This window comes from Anser cygnoides, chromosome 18, assembly GCF_040182565.1.
Source record: "Anser cygnoides isolate HZ-2024a breed goose chromosome 18, Taihu_goose_T2T_genome, whole genome shotgun sequence".
Lineage (NCBI taxonomy): Eukaryota > Metazoa > Chordata > Aves > Anseriformes > Anatidae > Anser > Anser cygnoides.
This window is the reverse complement of record NC_089890.1, coordinates 5,684,798-5,697,716: the sequence shown is the minus strand read 5'-3', so window position 1 is coordinate 5,697,716 and position 12,919 is coordinate 5,684,798.

Below are 12,919 nucleotides of genomic sequence, written 5' to 3'. Positions count from 1 at the left end.
TGCAGCACATAAATTGCAGAAAAATTGACAAGCAATGTGAACACAACAGTGTGGACACAGTGATGTTTATCGGCTTGGGGAACTCCCTGGGCTGCCAAGCGGCTGGGAGCTGGGGAGAAGCCCCACAGCCACCTGCCTGCCCTTACCTCAGTGTCCACCTGCAGTCAGCGGCAGAGACAGGAGACTGAGCTGGTCAGACCCATGTTCTGAAGTGGCATGGTGGTTCCCACCTTCTTTGGTACTTCCTGGAAATGTCGGCACAAATCACGTACGCTGTGGCAAACATGATCTAAGCATGACATCCTATGAGTAGTACCTAGTCACAGATGCCCATTGGTAGATGGAAGAAAAGAAAGCAATTCTTACAGAGGGCAGGGAAAACAGCCACAATTGAAAGCAAAGTAAATTTGGGCAGCGTGGTTACTTGCTCTTTAGCTCTGAAGACATTCATAAGTATCCAGCATAACCCACAACAGATCTTCTTTGAGGATTTGTGGATTAACCCACACCAACAAAAGCGTGTGGTGGCATTGTAGTGGTATTCTCTGCCACGCACAGAAGGAGTTATTGAAGACCCCAAAAGAACAAATACATCAGTCTGCCTAGTGAGTTGAGTCAGTCTTTCCAGGCTGGCTATGTTTGCACCAGTTCTGTTAAATAACTGCTTTTCTCATGGTATATTCTATCCAGATGCATATTCATGTTTTGGCCAACGTAACCAATAACATCACCCGTAGGCAATCAAGAGAATTAGAGAAGAAGAGGACCCATCAGGTTATCCCCTCCCTGAAGCTGGCAGGGAATAACAGTTTCATACTGAACCTACGTAAGTGAATGGCTCATACCAGCATCAATTTGTCAGCATTGCCCTCGCCTGACTGCCTCATCCTGTGCGCAGGCTGATACCAGAGGCAGCGTTGTGCTGGACGGGAGGCACGGTGAGCCCACAGGTGCCTGTTGTGGCTGGGCAGGGCTCGTGCTCCCTCTGGCACCATCCTCTGCCTTAGGCTGCTCTGTTCACCTGGGCATTTATTGCCTCTGTCCTTCAAGGGTTGGGAGATAACTTCGTAGGTTATGGTCCTAGGGAAAATTCCCACCTTTTTTTCTCACTTGGAACCTTTCACTTATTCTTTACCTCTTACTGGTTTCTGTTAGTTTTTGAACATCTTTTTTCAGCAGTATTTAAGTCTTGCTATCCCTATCATGAATTTCCTCACCCACTCTGTACAGCCCCTTCCTCACTTTGGGCTCTTGCCCTTCCAGGTCCCTCCTGCTCGGTCAGGAATCCTCTGCCCCCACCAGACATTTCTTCCAGTTTCTGCAGAACCTTCAGGTCATAATATTTCACATATTACCTAAGAATAAAAAGCCAAAAACAGCATGATCAGTTTAAATTCCTTTCTGTTTTCTGAACCTCAGCTGGGCTGATTGTATTCCGCCTGCTTTGTGCCGCTCCCCCGTGGCAGGAGAGCAGCCTTAGTGGCTGTACTGGGGCTGGGAGCTGTGTTCAGCTGCTGTCACAGGTCTCTTCGTGACATGAAACAATTCACCGAATCGTCACTCAGTTTCTGTAAAATGCTTGTGGTCACCAGGAGATAAAAATCTTGTGGTGACTGTGAGGTGCTTGCACCTCGCAGGTCCAGGATTGCAGGAAGGAGATGGAGGGAAGCGTGCACGTCAGCCAGCTCGGAGGGTGCTCCCTCACCTACCGGCTTCCCTTTCATTCCCTTCCAGATAAGGCCCATAAAGCAGGTGAGTGTAAAGCTGATGCTATCTTGGAAAGGAAAAGAGAGAAAAGCTTCTTCTTTCACTTTCCAGTCACCCAGGCTTGGTGTGGCAGCTCCCCCTCGCTGGGGAGGGAAGACGGGAAGATCGCTCTGCTCCCCTTCACCAGCCGGGCTCCGTGATCCCCGCGCCCTGGGCTGTCCCCACGCCACCGGGGGTGTCCCAGATGGTCACACCCCTCGTGCCGGGTCCCCTGCAGGTGCCAGCTCAGCCCCATGTCGGTGCGGCTGGCTCCAGTGCGCGGGTGCCAAGGGGAGAGGCATCCGCGCCTGGGCCCTGTTGCAACACGCAGGGACGGGAGACGAGAGGCAGACGGGTGTACAGGGACGGAGAGACAGGTGTGTGCGGAGATGGGGAGATACCGACACAGACAGATTGTCCGCCTCCTGTGCCGGTGTAAAACACATCCTTGCACACTGCAAGGGCTGCGGCGCCTGCTGGGGAGCTGCCTTTATCGTAACGCGGGATGTTGAGGATGTTCGAGGTGGTTTTTCTTCAAAAAACGCGTGTGAGATTTCATTTTGGGAAGCACGTCTTTTCTTAGAAACACAACTGTGACTTGCTTGGCACAACTGTGATTTTCTGCAAACACAACTGTGTTTGGGGTTGTTGGATCTGAATGCTAGGGTAGGAGAAACAGTAATTCTGGATTAAGGCAGAAAGGGAGAAAATAGACACCCTTCCAGGAAGCCACAAGTTCACTGCAGCTGCCATACACTGGCACAAATTGACGCAGCGTTCCACAGGAAGCATTTTAGCGTGGATAACCTGTGGGCTGCCCTATTTTTGTGCGACACTCAGCCAGGTCTCAAAGAGCCAAACGAATGGAAAGCACAACACGATTCCCAGCTCAGCACGAGTCTCTGTGCAGGTACACTGTACAAAGGCCACGTTTAGGTGAATATCCATAAGGGTAAACAGCACACTTGAAAGTGAACCAAAGTGCTCAGGATTGCATTTCAGTCTAGGGTTTCTTTAGTAATGTGTAGGAAATAAATTGATTTTTTTTTTCCTTGGCATTGCTTCACTTCCTATTTGGTGTTTGGGTGGTGATAAATTACCAAATAGGAAAAAAATCCTTAAAATTCTCTCACTTTTTTTTTTTTTATATATTTAAAGATTACCTTCTCCATTGGAATAAACAGATCCAGTCTTATTCAGGTCGTGATTCTCCACATTTCTACCCTGGCCCTTGTTTGCATCTGCTTGGCATTATCCTGGATTGGGGCTTTAACCTGATACAAATCCAAAGAAATTATATGGGAATTGATGGGATCACAATGAATTTCCATGGGTGTAGACTAGTGCAGACCATAGCCTATTAATCCTGTTGCGTTCCTTCTGTAAATAACAATCTGGATTTGGCCCAAAAAGAGTAAAACAAATTGAAAGCATTCACAAAGAGAAGAGGTAAATGGGTTTAAGATGTAAGAATACCATATTGGTGGGTCGTCTCCAAGTACCCAGTTTTTAATAGTACCAAAGCACATACAAAACTGGAGTTTAACATGTTCTTAAATGCCCTGCTGTGTGGGGTTGGCTGCTGATCCAGGGCCATATGCATAAGACCTGTCTTCACGGAAGAATTATATTAAAAAAATTAAAAACTGCAAGGAGAAGAATGTTCAAGGGCAGCCAACCTGGAGGAAACAAATATAATTTCATTATGTGAAGTGTTTATAAATGCAGTTTATGAACATGTATGAAAAAGTAATTTTTTTACTTTTCAGACTGCTACTGTCACACAGAAAAGAAATAATTGCTTATTTGTCTTTTCCAAGGATTTTTAGGGAGTGCATTGCAGTTCAGATATTCATTTTGACCTTTTATTCCTTTTAAATAACTTACTGCTTTGTTGATTTCTTCTAATTTTTTGTGTGCACTCCTTCACTTGTGATTGATAGAGAAACGTTTACCTGGATTCCCTGAAAATGGGAATTTATTTTAAATTTTGGACTTTCTCAGACATATGGTTTAATTTTTAGGTAGTCCTGTGGGGAGCCAGGAGTGGGACTCGATGATCTTTGTGGATCCCTTCCAACTCAGGATATTCTGTGATTCCACGATACGTGGGTTACCAAATTTGATCTATAAATCCCACTTTTTATTTCTCTTACATCATCAGTATAAATCTGAAGTGACACAGAATGCCTGGAATTGCAATAATGCAGTGTAAGAGAACTGACTATCAGGCTTCATATATAGATTAGATTAATGCATAAATCTAATTTGATATTTCACATTACTGGGCTAATATTTTACAGATGTAATGCCAAGTTGTTAAGTAAATGAAAATCATGGAGAGTCCAATTCTGAAAGGATTACTCAGGCAAAAATCCCTGAAGTCAAAAGGAGTATTGCCTGAACGAAGTCTGCAAAATTAGAACTAGAGCCATATTCCCAAAACAGACAAGCAGATTTATCTTAGAGATCTGCCCATGAGTTGAATTCTTGTAACAATGAAAGATATATTGGGAAAACGAACAAGTAGGTAACCTGAAATATAAGGAGAGACTGATAAGATCACACCAACCCTGAGCAAGCACTTGTGTGGTTGGTGATGTCAACAGGAACCTAAGCTGTTTTAATAAACTTGTTCATAGTTGTCCTATACCGTGTTTTATATACTGAAGTACATAGATCATGTAAGAGTTTAACAAGAAAAGGATTCATATTAAATATGCACATAAAATGCCTCCGTGAAATATGTGAAATGCTTTTCTTTTTTATATGATTCGAATAAAACATTGATCATAAAACTCTGCCCTCCTGCTCCTTTATATTCAGCTTCAGCTGTTGCTTTGTGTTTAAAGTTTGAACTCATGACACTCAGCAGATATAATTGTGGGGCAGTTTTAATTGGTGAAGACAGACCAATGCTCTGCTTGCTCACTCTGGGGTATAAATCAGGAGAAATCCCACCAGAATCAGTAAAACGTTGCCTTTGTGTAGGAGGCTGTTGGGCCAAATGATACAAGCGGTGGCAGCTCCTGTGAAATATGTAGTATTGTGTCTGTTTATAGCTGCTCAGGATCTGGCCCACTGACTTGGATGGAGCTACGCCAGGGATGATTTCTGCCCTTTATCATGAGTTTGCTCAGTGTTTTGCATTGTAAATTCTGCCGACTCTTGCTGCCAAACTCAGCTCCCTTCTTCACAGTTTCATACTCTGAGTGTGAACTGATACTGGTGGAAATCCAAGGGTAAAAAAGTGGTGAGCATAAAGCACAAATCTGTAGCCTGGATCTGAAAGGAACAGCTTGACCACAGAGGAAGTTATTTGCACAAAAAGTATTCAAACAGATATGCACGGTTTACATGTGTTTAGTAAATCTTGTCTGAAAACTAGAACCAGCTGTATAGTATATGGAGGCCCAGATCCCCAGCTCTTTCTGAGCAGTGTTTCATGCATTTGGATGATACATTTCAAGTCACTTTTCCATCTTTTAATTCAGAGATGGCTAGGGATTGAAATGCGAGGAGTGCGATTTCCATTTCAATGTGAAGCGGTTGTCACCATCCTCAGGTAGCTGTTCACCACTACGGCTTTCCTGTTCATGAAGAAGTTCCCATCACGGAGCCTTTCCTCCTCACCTCCAGCTGCAGCCTAGGAGCAGAGGTAGGGCATAAAGCCCCTCTGTGGCTCAGGGGTATGAAAGGACCCTTTCATGCCAGGCTCACCTTCCATTGAAGCATTGAGGCAATGAGTAGAGATGAGCTGAACCCTTAACGCAGGATAACCCCACAGCATTTGCCCTACACCACAATGACAAAACTGACTGAACTGCTCTTGATTTGCACCGAAACAAGAGGAGAACCAGGCCTGAAAAGCTAAATTTGCATGCAAGATTAAGAAAGTTGTAGATGCAAGCAAGATCTTTTTTTCTTTTTTTCCTTCTTTGTGTGTGTCTTAACTATGCAACAAATTTTGTAGCTGAAATTTACATACTTCTTGATTCATGAAATTATGAGCAGCTGCTATTTTGCTACATTCTTAAATTGAAAAGGCAGCGAAGAAAAGAACAGACACATTAGGCAAACTCCATCTGCCCCTCATGTCTATCACTTTCCTTCACTCTCTCCTTTGCCAAACAGTATACAATGGCATAATCAGATGTCTTGGTTTGCCTGGGAGAGTCCCCACATTTATATAGCTGTCATCTAAGACGGGATTTTTGTGTTTAACACAACTTCTTAACGTGGTCTCCTGTTCATCCCTCAGACAAGCATACATATTTTCAGAGGAAACCACAGAACACAAAAGATCTTCTGGAGGAGAATAACCTTCTAAATGGCTTAACAGCTTCTGGCAGCTCCTGGAAGTCTTCAGGCATCTTTTCTTAGGGGTTTTAGAGACTCTGAGAAAGGATCGCTTGGATTTAAAAAGCTTTCCTATTTGTATTTTATTGCTTCTTTGTTACTGTCCTAATAGCTAAGTGGGAAGAGTTGAGGGGAGAGGATAAAATATAGGATTGAGAATTAGGGTGGATGGGTTTTATTTCTAGCTCTTGCAATGATTCTGAACAAATCTAATCTACAGGTAGTTCCATGCTTGGAGAAGAGAACCTCTGTGTCTGGCTTCCTTGAAAACAGCCCTTCCCTTGTACTAAATGCCACTGTATAAATACCAACACCACATTTCATCATGAGGTAAATTGTAATTTCCCATTTTTGAATTAAAAGATGGAAGCTCCGAATTTTAGACCTATTTAACACCTGATTAAACACTTAAACTAGTAACAGCTGAGCGCATCCCTGTTAAGTGGAGGTTTTTTCCTTTTGTTGCCCCACTTAAGAAACAGTCATTGTCATCCAGTCTCATTAGCATAAATAGGTTCCCTAGGAGATGTCCCATTAAAGTGGCCATCCCTATTAAGCATGTCCCAATTAAGTAGTGTTTATTGTATGGCAGGTTCCAGACCTCAAAGCAGAATAATTTTCAGTTCCTAGAGGGAAAAAAATAAGTCAAAGAAATTACATATTTAAAAAAGGCTTAAATTGATACAAACTGATAAGAGCCCAAAAATGAAAAATGAGGGCTGACACTTCATCCTTTTGTTTACCCTGTAATGCTGCTTTTCTGGTTTTGAGTTAAGAATGTAGCCTACACCCTAACTATGAATTTCTTGGCTTTGATTTGATTGTGTCATAACTTAATGTTTTATGACTTACAATCACATTAGTCATAGGAGTCACTCAAGTTTAGAGATGATGGAAAAGACATAGGGGATAGACAAATCCATACTCGGAAAGACTAATAGTCTTGTGATTGAAACGGTGGGCTGGGACCCAGGAGATCCAAGTTCATCATCCAGGCCTGTGCCAAGTGCTCCTGCCTCACTTAGAGCAAAACACCGAGCCTCTGTTCACAGTGTTATTTGGATACCTGAACAGACAATTAAATATGTTTTTATATGCCTGTGTGCATACATAATCTCTTTTGCCCTTTTCTCAATCAAGGTGGATTTAAGTTGGGGACTTATTCAAGGTGCTAACAGACAAGCTCTGGAAAATCTTCCTACGCTGGCTGAAGATGATAGAACTGTCAGCTGTCTGCTGCCAAAGGCTACCCCTTATCCCCCAAATAATATTAGCGTCAGCCACTTCAACATAAAATCCAGGTCCTTAGCACAAACCTACCTTCAAAGAGCTGAAATTACCTGCCTTGATTTTGTCTCAAAGCAGTGGAGATGCAGGCAGGCATCTCCTGCCTATAATGCTGCTGTGGGAGGTAACCTCCAGCGCAGAGACTGAGCGGAGGAGTAGGAGTAATGGCATCTTCGACAACCGAAGGGGAGCTCGGCATGCTTGTACTTCCAGCCAGGGCATTTGCACGTCAGCATTTACCCTGCAGAACTGAGACATCCCTTTGTATTTAGTTTGTTTTGCCCCTAATTATACAACCTGTCCTTCCTGTGAAGGAGAAGCTTGTACCTGGGTGGAGTTCAATAAATATACGGAAAATATTCGTGTTCTAAGACCACACACTGAAATCTTTTCGTGGCAGGACACACTCCATTCTGTGGGTGCAGCCTGTGGCACAAGGACTATGCCAAGACCTCCAAAAGTCTCCTCAATACAGCTAATAAGCGAAACATAGGGGAATAAGGGAACAAGGGAAACACAAGGGGAACCTAGGGGAATAAGGGAAACACAAAGATTTGGACCTTCTCAATAAACACAATTTTACTCTGTTTGGTGCTTCTGGGAAACAAACAGTTTGAGCAGTCCCAACCTATTTTATTTCCATGCAAACTTCCATAAGAAGCAATGTATATGTGTTAAATACTTTTCCTTAGTCTCAATAATCACTTCTTTATGGAGTAGGAAATACCTCGGGAGTACGGTTTCATATGAAAAGCCACGATTTGTACAATGGTGCACAAGCAGTTCACACATTCAACACGTGGCCCATGCTCCAAAGAAGGTTAAGATTCCTTGCTTTTACAAGAGGCACAGTACTTCAAAATGAGGCTTTGTGAGTAGGTGGTGAATTTTCTTCTGGGTCACTAGGCAGGAGCTGGGTGCTTTGAAAGCATCTCCCAGGAGCGAGGTAAACTGTGGTTGAGCGATGCAGATGTTCAACTGTGGTCAAATCAGAAAGAAAGACTTCTATCCTTAAGGCAGTAAAGTAATTACACCTGGTATCCTCATATCTTGCTTCCAGTAAATAGGTGCAGAACAATGTGGCTTTGTAGTGCCCATTAGTAATATTAGTACTTGGCAGCACGAGCCTCTGAGAGTCTTTACAGAGCTTACTGAAACGCCGCATCACTGCGGGCAGGAGAAATGGTTAATATTCACGGTAATCAGAGGTTCCTCTCAGAGCCCGAATACCTTCCTTTGTATAAGCCTTACAAGTTTGCATGGCTGGGATGAGAATCTCCACAGAGAAAGCTTGCTCTTGGTGTTTCTTGGTGTCTCTTGTTTGAGGACAGAGATTATGTGTACAACTATACTAGGCTGCACATCTGCAGAAAGTGCAAACCCAAAACCTCAGCTCTACACAGCTGCTGTCCTTAAGGGAACCTCAAATCTAGATCCAGATTTGGGCTTGATTTTAAGATCTTCTCTAATAATCATTCCTTTGTTAAATGGCAATACTGTAACTGCACTTGCCTAAGCGCCAAGTAGATTTTGTGTCAGCATTTCTGGTGGGAAACCATTTTCTCAGGGGTTTAAAATTTGGCCAGGACTTCCAAAGCAGGTGCCCAAAGTAGCACACGAAGGTTCAAACCGGTCTCAGTGCAAAAGCAAAGTACAGCAATGTACCTGCATGGAAGCTTAAGTACATTCTTTTGGCTCTGACACAAATCAACTGCAGGGCACTTTGACACATCCCAACCTTTCAGAGTGTATTTTTTGAGCTCTGCTCATTATCGGAGCCTCCATTCAGATGCTCTCGGCACAGATGCTTTCCTCATCAGCTCTGCACTAAAACATACAGTAAGTGAAATTCTGCCATATGTTAATACATATGTTTCAGTTTCAATAAGCATTTGATGCAGGGCTGTTGGTGGTTGTTTTTTTTTTTTCCTCCCAAGGAATAGAAATTACAGAGTTTATACCATTACCTTCACTTTCTATTTAACTATACGAGTGAGCTTAAATAAACCAATTAAATTAAGGTTAGCTATGTGCAGCATAACCTGTCACATCAGTGGAAGCACGTATTGATTCCTAATGGTTCAGCATTTATCTCTTTGGTCCAAACCAGCTGGGAATGGCAGAGTCAAACTGTCTGAGTCTCCTTGTGATGTTGTAAAATGATGGAGAGGCAGATAGCCTGGAGAAAAGGTGTAACCGGGATTTTCACTTCATCCCCACCTCAAATTTTCCCATCTGGCATATCACAACATAATGATGTGAATGATGTCATCAAACTGGGAAAGAGGATCTGAATGGGGTAGTTTTCTCCTTTACTGAACTTTGTAAGCTGGCCACAAATTGTAATTAGCAAGTGTCTACGGTTTATTTCTGGCAGAGGCTCAGTCCATTTTTCATGGGCTGGAATCAGGTCTGTTCAGCCACAATGATTCTTTTTGTTTGTTTGTTTGCAAATAAACTCTTGGAAAGATACTGGGCACATTATGAGATTTACAGATCAGTTGCTATGCACAAGTATGCTGCTTTTACAGCAGTGCAATACCTCTGAGTAATGCTTTTGATTTAAATAGAGCTACCCTAGATTTGCACCATTGTAGGAGCCAGATTAAGCTCCATAACTCTCATACACAGGCTTGAAAGCACCCAAGCAGTTATGAATGAGAGCAGCATTTGAAAGACAGAACAAAGGAAAACAAGCCAAGAAAAATATCCAACTTACATCAGCTTTGCCTGCTGGATTCTTTGCTTTACAAGCAGAGAAATATCTAGGCAGACCCTCAGCTAGCAGAAGCTGGCACAGCTTTGTTAAAAATCAGTGGAGCTTTGCTGATTTATATCAGCTGAGAATCACTATCTGCCCCAATGACAAAATGAGGCATTGAAACGTAGTGGGAAGGCAATAGGGTTTATCTATGGTTACAGAATTAAAGCATCATCATAAGATAAACTAATTCTTGTCTAATGCTTTCAAAAAGGTGTCTATAGAAATACTGCACTGACTCCTCTTTCTCAATGTTGGCTTCTGATCACTGTGCCAAGACTGGCATCTTCTCTTCCCTCAACAAATAAGCATGGCTCCTGCAAGCTCTTCATTGACTGCCAATGCTGTGCTACCAATAATTTACTACTATTGAGAAACTTCTCTGCTTTCACTCTGCACAAGTGAGTTTGCTCCTACATGCCTGGATTTGTTCAGTTACATACTTTATGAACATTATTAAAAAGAATCAAAGGATTCTTTTGGGTTCATTTTTCATAAAATGTCTCAAGCATTTGATAAATAAATAATCTTCTACTTAAAATGGGCATGAATTCCCTAAAGACCCAGAGGTGCACGCAGGTATGTGCCAAGCCCAGCTCTCCTCCAGGGGGATGTATATATCTATATACCTGTAATTATAGGCTGATAATTATATAATTCACTGTATGTATATCATCATTTGTGAATAACTGGGTAAGCTGGCAACACAGAAGGGCGGGACTGTATCATAAGCTAATAAAAAAAAAGCAATTATATTTCTTTCTGATCCAGTTCTCACCTTCCCAGTGAGATCGGGGCATTGTGCAATAAGTGAGAAATGAGGAACCTCAGAACACTTGGAAGCAAGATAAGCATCCAAATGTCTGACTGTGTCATTCAGAGCTCAGCTGAGCTGTTTCAGTCAGGAAATTATGGGCTGCCATGGGAACAAAGGTCCCTTCCCAGATTACCAGAAGGAGTCTGAAATGGGTCAGAAATGTTACAAGAATAGGCTTTTTAATGGCATTCATATTATTGCCCAGGTTAATACAACTTTGAGTTTAAGATCTAAGGCTAATACGAGAAATTTCACTTCAGCTTTATGCAACATCTCCTCACTGTACATACAATTCACCCCCAAAAGGATTCCTAGAAGAAGGCACCACTGCAGTCCTGCATAGGCCAGCTGCCATCTCATTTTTATTCTGTGCTCTTGCACCCATCTTTCTGCATCTGTCACATCTTGTTTTATGTTAACTTTACCAACTGCTTAAAAAGGGACCGTTTATAATCTGTGTTGGTGCAGCATCCTGCAGAAGGTGCTCTTTGGTACCGACATATCAGGAATCATAAAACTGCACACAAGCCTTAAAAATATGATAAACTGTGAAAAAGTGCTTATGCTTTCTAATTTACAGCGTTCATACAAGTCCCTAATTCCTTTCCAAGATGCACAGCAGAGTGTCCCCAGTTGAACCAAAATATCCAACCACTATCTTCACTTTGAAATCCTTGGGAGTGCTCATGCTCTTAAAAGCCTAGAGACAGTGCCCAGTATCAGGGTAGGATTGAGCCTCTGGTACGTAATTCAGAACTGAACAAATCCAGGCACGCAGGAGATAATTTAGCTGTGCAGAATGAAAGAACAATTTCTCAATTCTGGTAGATTATTGGTAGCGCAGCATTGGCAGTCAATGAAGTGCTTGCCGAAATTGTGATGATTTGTTAAGGGAGAAAGAGAAGCCAACCCTGGCAAAAGAGTTCCGGGCCACAGCAAAGAGAAAAAGCCAGCATTGTACTTACACCCACAGCCCTTCCTTAGAGCTCTAAATGAAACATAATTTTTTTTCAGAGGTTCAAATGCTGGAAGCACAGATCAGCCACGTTCTCTCCCCCATTTATTACAGCTTTCTGTCACTATGTTGCTGGCTGTAAAGCAGGCAAAACTGCTAAGCTGTTTTTTTTCTGTGCAAAATGAGTATGACTGGAGAGGGACAAATGTAGAGCCAAGCTCTCCGTTGGGTCTGAGCTGGTTATCTCAGCCTCACACTCTTAAGGTCCTACTCAGCAGAAACCAAATCAGTATCATCAGGTAGTTTATTTGCACTGGAGTCTCTGTGGCTGTTACAAAGTCCTAAGTGGTCTACAGGATGCCTTTCCTGCTACGTCACTATTATCTCCCTTGCTCTGAAACCAGGAAAATCACAAAGATGGCCCAATTCTAATGATACTGCCTCTGATCCAGCAAAACATGGAAGCATATACTGAATTTAAACATACAGGTCTTCTACCAGCTTCAGGAAGGCTGCTCACCAGCTCACAGCTAAGCATGTGCTTGGTACTTTGCTCAGTCAGCGAAGCTGCTGATTCAGTTCCTTTCAAAGTTTGAATGAAGCTTGAGATAAAGTTTCAGGTTTGGATGATCTGTCTTGTACATCAAGAAGGTGCTGGAAGGGAAAAGGCATGCTAGGAAGTAACAAAGGTGCCAGAGTTTAGGAAATGTTGAGACTCCCTCACCTAGATGATAACAAATTGATAGGACTGTCCTGCAGGCAGGTTCCGTATAGCTCACATATTCACTTCTGCAAAGCTCTCTCTTGCAGGCAAGCCGTCCATATTCACTTTCTATCCATATCTGTGTGTTCCTACTTATACACTTATGTATGTAAAATAGAATACTCTTGCCATTTCTAATTTCTGCAAAAGTGAAATCAGCACATTTTCCCCACTTTGGAAGAAAACCATTGCCATAGAATACAGAATCATAAAATCATTGAGTCATGGAAT